Here is a 7711-nt window from a genome sequence, read left to right as displayed (position 1 = left end):
CTGATATAGCATTTGTTTATTTATCAAATTCAACAAACATCTTTTGAATACCCACTATAGGCGAAGTCTGAAATCATGCCATGAAAAAGTGCGTTAAAATCTCTCAGTCTACTTGACCACAACATGAACCTCTTGGGTTTTATTTTGATATATTCTTGGCACGTGGAAAATAAATATCTTATCTTTGGGTCATTGTGCTGTTGTTCTTTTCTAGCAACAAGTTCCTAAATATTAGGGAATGGAAATATATATATATATATATATATATATATATATATATGTAATATTTATATATTAAAGGTTATAATATATATTGTATATGTATGTATATGTACCTGTATGTGTGTGTACACATATATATCAAATATATATATTAGAATAGAACTTCAGGGATTTTCATCTCTGTAGGATATGTAGGATAACCATACAATTTCTATATGATCCTAATACCTGACTCCTTTTTCCTTTCACAAAATAACTAACACCCACACCCCAACTCCAACTATCTGCCTTTAAGTACTTTGGATTCTTCATGTGTTTTACCAGATATAACCAATATTTCATGTCAGAATTTACCACTGTAACTATATCTTTTATCTACTCACCATGAATGTTTTTTATATACCTCCTGGAGCCAAATAGTTACAAGTTCGATTTTACCATCCTTCATACCCATTAAAGTCTAATGTATCTAGAAGCCTCTTAGTGGAGAATGACCCAGCTCTCCAGTTGGTTGTTTTGCAGATACCAAAACAAACATACTGGCTGTTTGAAGAGCTCCTTCAATGCCTGTCCTCCGTCAAGGCTGTCAAAGTCCATAAATTTATGATGTCTAGTTAAGCTATGAGATTTTTCTTTATCCACCAGACACATTGGTCTTAAAAGCCTTGAGATTATTACCCAAGATTTCTGAAGGATGTCTAGGGGAGGCAGGGAAAAGTATGTGCCTGTTTTAAAGATTGATTAGAAAACTGAAAGAGTGCCTTTGTCTTTTATAGACCTTGAAGAAACCATAGGACATGGTGTTCATACATTTTGTTTTAAAGCATTAAGACAATCCCTGAGATGAGTGAAATCTAACCTCTCTTATTCCAGGGCCATGAAATATCCACAGTAGCAACTACTACATACATTTCATTCAGGACACCATTTCTTCCATGAATTATAGAAAGATGAAAGCATAGCCTTAAATTCAGTAGGACAAAATAGGTAGACAAGGAGCCTTTAAAACAGTAGGGTTTTTCTAGGAGTGTAGCTATTAAATTTTTAAGATAAGAGGCTCTAGTCTGTTAGAAGTTCCTATAACAGAATCAAACCCAATGAGAGAGATCCTAAGCAAACTCAAATGTGGTTTCCCTTTTATCTACATTCCCAGTTTTTCATGTTTATTAGTTCAGTGAACATACTTTGATCTGTGCTGTTTAATGTATTTTATTCTAATTCCATAAAATTAAAATAAAAAATACAATAGTCCTATGTCCTTCATTTTCACCTACATTTGTTCTCCCCAGAAGCTATGATTTTCACAACTATTTCCAATGGGAAACCTCAGGTTTGGTTACACTTAAAATTGTTAATTTTTACTTTTTTTTCTGTATTTTAATACAGAAAACCTAAAAGTTTTTTTTTTCCTTGAAGAAAAATAAACACACAGAAGTGTTGGAATAATCATTCAAATATCATTATGTTACATTTAGTTCCTAATTACTTTTTGTTAGAAAGATTAAAAAAAAGATAAAAGAATTTTTTTAAAAAAGAGAGAATGGTAAATTAAAATGCAAAACCTTGAATCTGGTTTCACAGTACTGAATAATACAGTAAAATAAATGATACTATATATAGATAGTATTATGTATATTTTACAAAATTTATCAAATACTTTGAAAATGCAGTATTTTTGTATTATGCATCATAATTATATATATTATTATATAATATGTAAAATTTATGTAAGTATATGACATATAAACTACATATTTTATATATATAATATTAGACAAAGAGCTCAAAAATTGAGAATATTTTGTATGTTTGTTCTGCACATTTTCTGAACCAATAAATTCATGATCCTCTACATTATAAATGGAAGTACATATTAGACACCAAAACCCTGTCATTTTTTTTTTCTGAAAGATTTTATTTATTTATTTGACAGCGAGGGAAGGAACACAAGCAGAGGGAGTGGTAGAGGGAGAAGCAGGCTTCCCACTGAGCAGGGAGCACGATGCAGGGCTTGATGCAGGGTTCGATCCTAGGACCCTGGGATCATGACCCGAGCTAAAAGCAGATACTTAACTACTGAGTCTCCCAGGCACCCCGAAACTCTATCATTCTTACGAGTCCTCTACCCTTCATCAGTTACCTGCTATATATATATATATATATATATATATATATATATATAAAATTGTGTTCAGTTAGCCGGCATATAATAAACCATAAGTTTTTGTTGTAGTGTTCAACGATTTATTAGTTGCACATAACACCCAGTGCTCATCACAGCACATGCCCTCCTTAATACCCATCACCCAGTTACCCCATCCCCCTACCACTCTCCCTTCTGTAACCCTTAGTTTCGTTCCTGGAGTCCAGAGTCTCTCATGGTTTTTCTCCCTCTCTGATTTCTTCCCATTCAGTTTTCCCTCCTTCCCCCATGGTTCTTCACTCTATTCCTTATGTTCCACATATGAGTGAAACCATATAATAATTGTGTTTCTCTGCTTGACTTATCTCTTAACATTATACCCTCCATTTCCATCCATGTCAATGCAAATGGTGGATATTCATCCTCTCCAATGGCTGAGTAACATTGCATTATATATTCGGACCACATCTTCTTTATCCATTCATCTGTTGAAGGGCATTGTGGCACCTTCCACAGTTTAGCTACTGTGGACATGGCTGCTATGAACGTTGGGGTGCCTGTGCCCCTTCCTTTTACTGCATATGTATCTGGGGTAGCTCTATTTTTAACATCTTGAGAAAACTTCCTACTATTTTCCAGAGTGTCTGTACAACATGCATTCCCACCAACAGTGTAGAAAGATTCCCCTTTCTCCACACCTCACCAACACTTGTTTCCTTTCTTGTTAATTTTTGCCATTCTAACTGGTGTAAGTTGGTATTTCATTGTGGTAAGGTGGTATTTCATTGTGGTTTTGATTTGTATTTCCCTGATGACTAGTGATGTTGAACATATTTTCATGTGTCTGTTAGGCATTTGTAGGTGTTCTTTGGAGAAGTGTCTTCATGTCTTCTGCCCATTCTTGACTGGGTTATTTGTTTTTTTGGTGCTGAGTATGGTAAGTTTTTTACAGATCTTGGATATCAGCCCTTTATCTGAAATATCATAAATTGATTAGTAATTATTAATGGTTAATCTGGTGAAAAAGTTTGCAAACCTCACTTAGACATCTGTAAATACTGATAGCTTTAGAATGCTATTGAGACTTGTAATTGAGTAAGAAAATATTTTAATAAAGAGAAGTTAATACACCATTTATGCAGTTATCTTATAGTTTACTGAGCTTTTTTTTATAATAACATATAATTGATTTATACTCTCAAGCCCCCTGTTAAGTTCAAGGCACTTGGCCTTGATCTTATGGGCAATGGGCAGCCAAAAGTGTTACATGTAGATGAGTGAAATTATTCTGTTTCCTTTTCAAGAAGGTAATGAAAAGCAATGTGACTAGTGAATGAGAGGAGAGACACTAGAGTAATCCTAGAAAAAGATAATGGGATTAAATTTAAGAAGTCATAATAATGATTTAGAGAGAGAGAGAGAGAGAGGAACCAAGAAACAGACTCTTAGCTGTAGAGAACAAACTGTTGGTTACCAGAGGGGAAGTGGATAGGAGATGCATGAAATAGATGATGGGAATTAAGGAGTGCACTTATCATAATGAGCACTGGGTGATGTATGGAACTGTTGAATCACTATTTTGTACACCTGAAACTACTATAATATTGTATATTAACTAGCTGGAATTAAAGTAAAAACTAACTGAATAAATAAACAAACAAATAAAGCTAAGTAAAAACTAAATAAAACTAAATAAATAAATAAATAAATAAATAAGTAGAGAAATTTAAAAAAAAAAGACATAATAATGCTATTAAAAAAAGGCTAGTTTGGTGAGACATCTCAGAGATAAAATACACAACTGATGGTTGCTATGGGAAATGGGGTGGGAGTTTGGGTAAAATTGAAGGGGAGTGGAAGATACAGGCTTCCAGCTATGAAATGAATAAGTCATGAGAATAAAAGTTACAGCATAAGGAATATAGTAAGTGATATTGTAAGAGGGATTATATAATGGGACAGATGGTAGCTACACTTGTATTGAACATAGAAAAATGTATAAATTTGTCAAATCAAGTTGTACACATGAAACTAATGTAACATTGTGTGTCAACAATGCTCAAATATAAACAAAATAAATCCACATGTTTTACAAAACTAGTGGATATATGAAACAAGAAGAGAAAGAGTGAGGAGCAAAGGATGATTGGGGCTTCTGTCCTAGAGGTGAGAGAATACAATTATAGTTTCTATTTATATAGCACATCACAATTTACTAAGCATTTTCTGGGATATTTATATTTTATTTCATTTTAAAAATTGTAATCATTTTCTCACAGGTTTCAAGGTAGAAAATAATTGTTACCAATTGTATATGTTATATGTGTGTTTTCTTTTCTTTCTTTCTTTCTTTTTTTTTTTTTCAGTATGGTAGCTATATTTAATTTCTGTCACTGTTGGCAAGCATTCCCCTAAGGTTTCTAAACATGTTAGTGGTCTTTTTCAAGAAGATATCTTATAAAGAACCACCTCATTGTTAGTTGTTCATTAATAGTTCTCTTACTGGCAACTTGGATGTATGCCCCTTAATTTTGCAAGTATTTTAAAATTAAAATTACTTCCAAAGCATTTCAAATACTCCTGGCAATAACGTCTGCTTGGAGGCAGAATTTTTAATTCTCCTCCCACAGGTCTTTCCTTTTATGATTCCATAGCCTTGTGGGTTTCCTTAATAGTCTGAAATTCCACAATATAATCCATGTGTGTTGAAAGACATCTGAAATCATTGACATGCCTCAGGGTCTCAGGATTAAGCAACTATCAGCTCTGTCCTCATGTATTTGGACTCAAAGAAGTAATCTCCCATTTAGGTCCAACTCAGAAATTCCTTCCTTCTCTTTCTCCTCCTCTAGCCCTCTATTTCCTTTTAGAGGAAACTCATTTGTGGTCCAGACACATTTCTTAAGGAATGCATTTTTATCCCCATAGAAGTCCCTTAGTTCGAACCTCAAGAGATGGACAATATCTCTTAGTGGACATGACAAAGAGGTAACCTTGGAAGTAGTGGTTGATTTTTATGATACTCTAAGCAAGAGCTCAGCCACCTAGAGAAAGAAAAGCTCATCTCTGCTGTTTAGGTAATAAAAGTCCTTTAGTCCCATTTATGCTGGAAAGCTATGTGAGATATATTGAAAGATAAAGGCTAATCAGTGCTAGCACTAAATTCTCAAATGTCCTGGGATCTTTGAACTGGATGGCCACAGACAGGATGTTGCCTAACTTCCTATTCAATTCAGTAATCCTTAACACTGTGTCCTTGAGATTCATTCAAGGTGCCATGAGTACCTTCTGAAGAGGTGAGACCCTAGCTGGACAGCTCCAGTTGTTAAACATCTGTAACTGTGGACAGCCATGTGCATTTTCTCAAGCTGCTCTAATGTTTTATACTCTTCCTGTTCACTTCCTGTGCTTTTGTGTTCTTGTCTTTCCAGTTCTCCAGTGCTAATTAATTCCTGTTTACAACTTGAAGTATTATACGGTAAGCTCTCCTAAAATGACTTGACTTTAGTTAGGAGCTTAAATCTCATTAAAATAGGGTGACACTTGGCACTTGTTAACATCTAAGACTGCATCTCATCACTGTATTTTGAAATTCAGAGAAACTTCTCGTTTCAAATACCTTACAGCTCTCTTAAGGAATTGGATGTTGTAGATCTCACCATAAGATATGTACCTTTTTCCTCCCAGTTTTGGCTGCACCAATGAAGAGTTAAACAGTACGCATCAGGCCACACATAATGCTGAAGACCCAACTGGGAATATAGCCCAGGAAACTTGGCTCCCAGTCTGGTGTATTTCTAACCACATGACCATCATTTCTGATGACTGTAAATTCACATAGTACTCTTCCTGCTGAAATATGCAGGAGACAATCACATTGGTAAACTAGACAAGTTAGTGCATGTTAAGTAAGTTCTTAAACTGAATAGTGTGTATTCTCCAGGATTCCTGTTGCCACTGACTGAGAATGGTCCACATTTTACTAGTGATATCATGACACATGGCATTTTTGAGGGTCCTTTCGTTGTAGATTGCCCTGACATTCGTATTCTTGGCTCTTGTTCTTGCTGGACACGGATTTTGCTCCAATGCCATCTTTCTGAGAAGGCACTTTTAACTGTTGGCAGCTGGCTGCTGCTGTTAATTTTTTTTTTAAACATTTTTTTTTTTTAATTTGACAGACAGATCACAAGTAGGCAGAGAGGCAGGCAGAGAGAGAGAGGAGGAGGAGGCAGGCTCCCTGCTTAGCAGAGAGCCCGATGCGGGACTCGATCCCAGGACCCTGAGATCATGACCTGAGCCGAAGGCAGAGGTTTTAACCATTGAGCCACCCAGGCGCCCCTGCTGCTGTTAAATTCTTCATGGCCTCTATGCTATGCCCTTCAGAATGCTTCCTGAGAGTCTGAACCCTTCTCTGCTTAGATTTCAACTATATGCTTTTAAACCTGAAACAGATGTTTTGGCTACTGTCATTTGTCATGAGCTTCTCTATTTGCATTGTATACAAGGCAGGTAATTTGCTGCCTCCCTCTGTGGAGAAAGAAAAAAAAATGGAGAGATGGTGAAACAAAACAAAGGGAGAGAATAAATACATAAACTAGAAGAATAAAGCCACATGGAGACAGAAAGTACAACCACTTGAACATCTATTATCCTAATATCATATGCTATAGTTTGGCTACTACTGATCTGCCTGGCATCCCTCTTGAGTCATATTTGTGGCCACCCAGATTAATGATGTGAGCTGATCTCTTGATTTAATATCAGCTTGCTCTTTTCAGCTCCCATGTCATTTGCTGTCTTGTAAAAAAACGTACTGCTTGTTACTCAGCCGTCTGTGTTTTCAAGAACTCAATCTTCTTCTTTTTTTTTTTTTCCTCCTTTTTGTATGGGAACCAAGAACTAGAAAGCTTTAAATAAGGAAAATTAACCACTCACAGAAAAGGTGGAAGCCCAGAGAAAAGGGGTTTTTGTCTTTTATGGTTTGTACTTCGTAAGCTGTGGGTGTGACTCAATTTCCTCACCACCCACATAAAAAGGTTGCCACCCAATCACTGTTTTTTCTATCCAAACCCCTCCCCTTTGATGTTGGCTGAGAGAGACCCTAAGAAAGACTGCCCTTTCTGGAAGTTGCAGACTGTGACATATAAAAGCTGTTAGCTGCTCCTGCAGCCAGCAGCATTTAAACCTTGCAGAGTTTTGCTCTCTGAGAGCTTGTAATAAGACACACTCTTATAAGAGTTCATGCTACAACCTAGCAAAGAACTTTAAATTTTTGGAAGAACAATATATTCATTTTGGCATTCTGCAGAGGTAAGCTCTTTAGCTCAACAAGTTTATTTTGCA

Source organism: Enhydra lutris, unplaced genomic scaffold (genome assembly GCF_002288905.1).
Source record: "Enhydra lutris kenyoni isolate GAN:26980312 unplaced genomic scaffold, ASM228890v2 scaffoldscaffold49, whole genome shotgun sequence".
Lineage (NCBI taxonomy): Eukaryota > Metazoa > Chordata > Mammalia > Carnivora > Mustelidae > Enhydra > Enhydra lutris.
Note: the sequence above shows the minus strand (reverse complement) of the source record.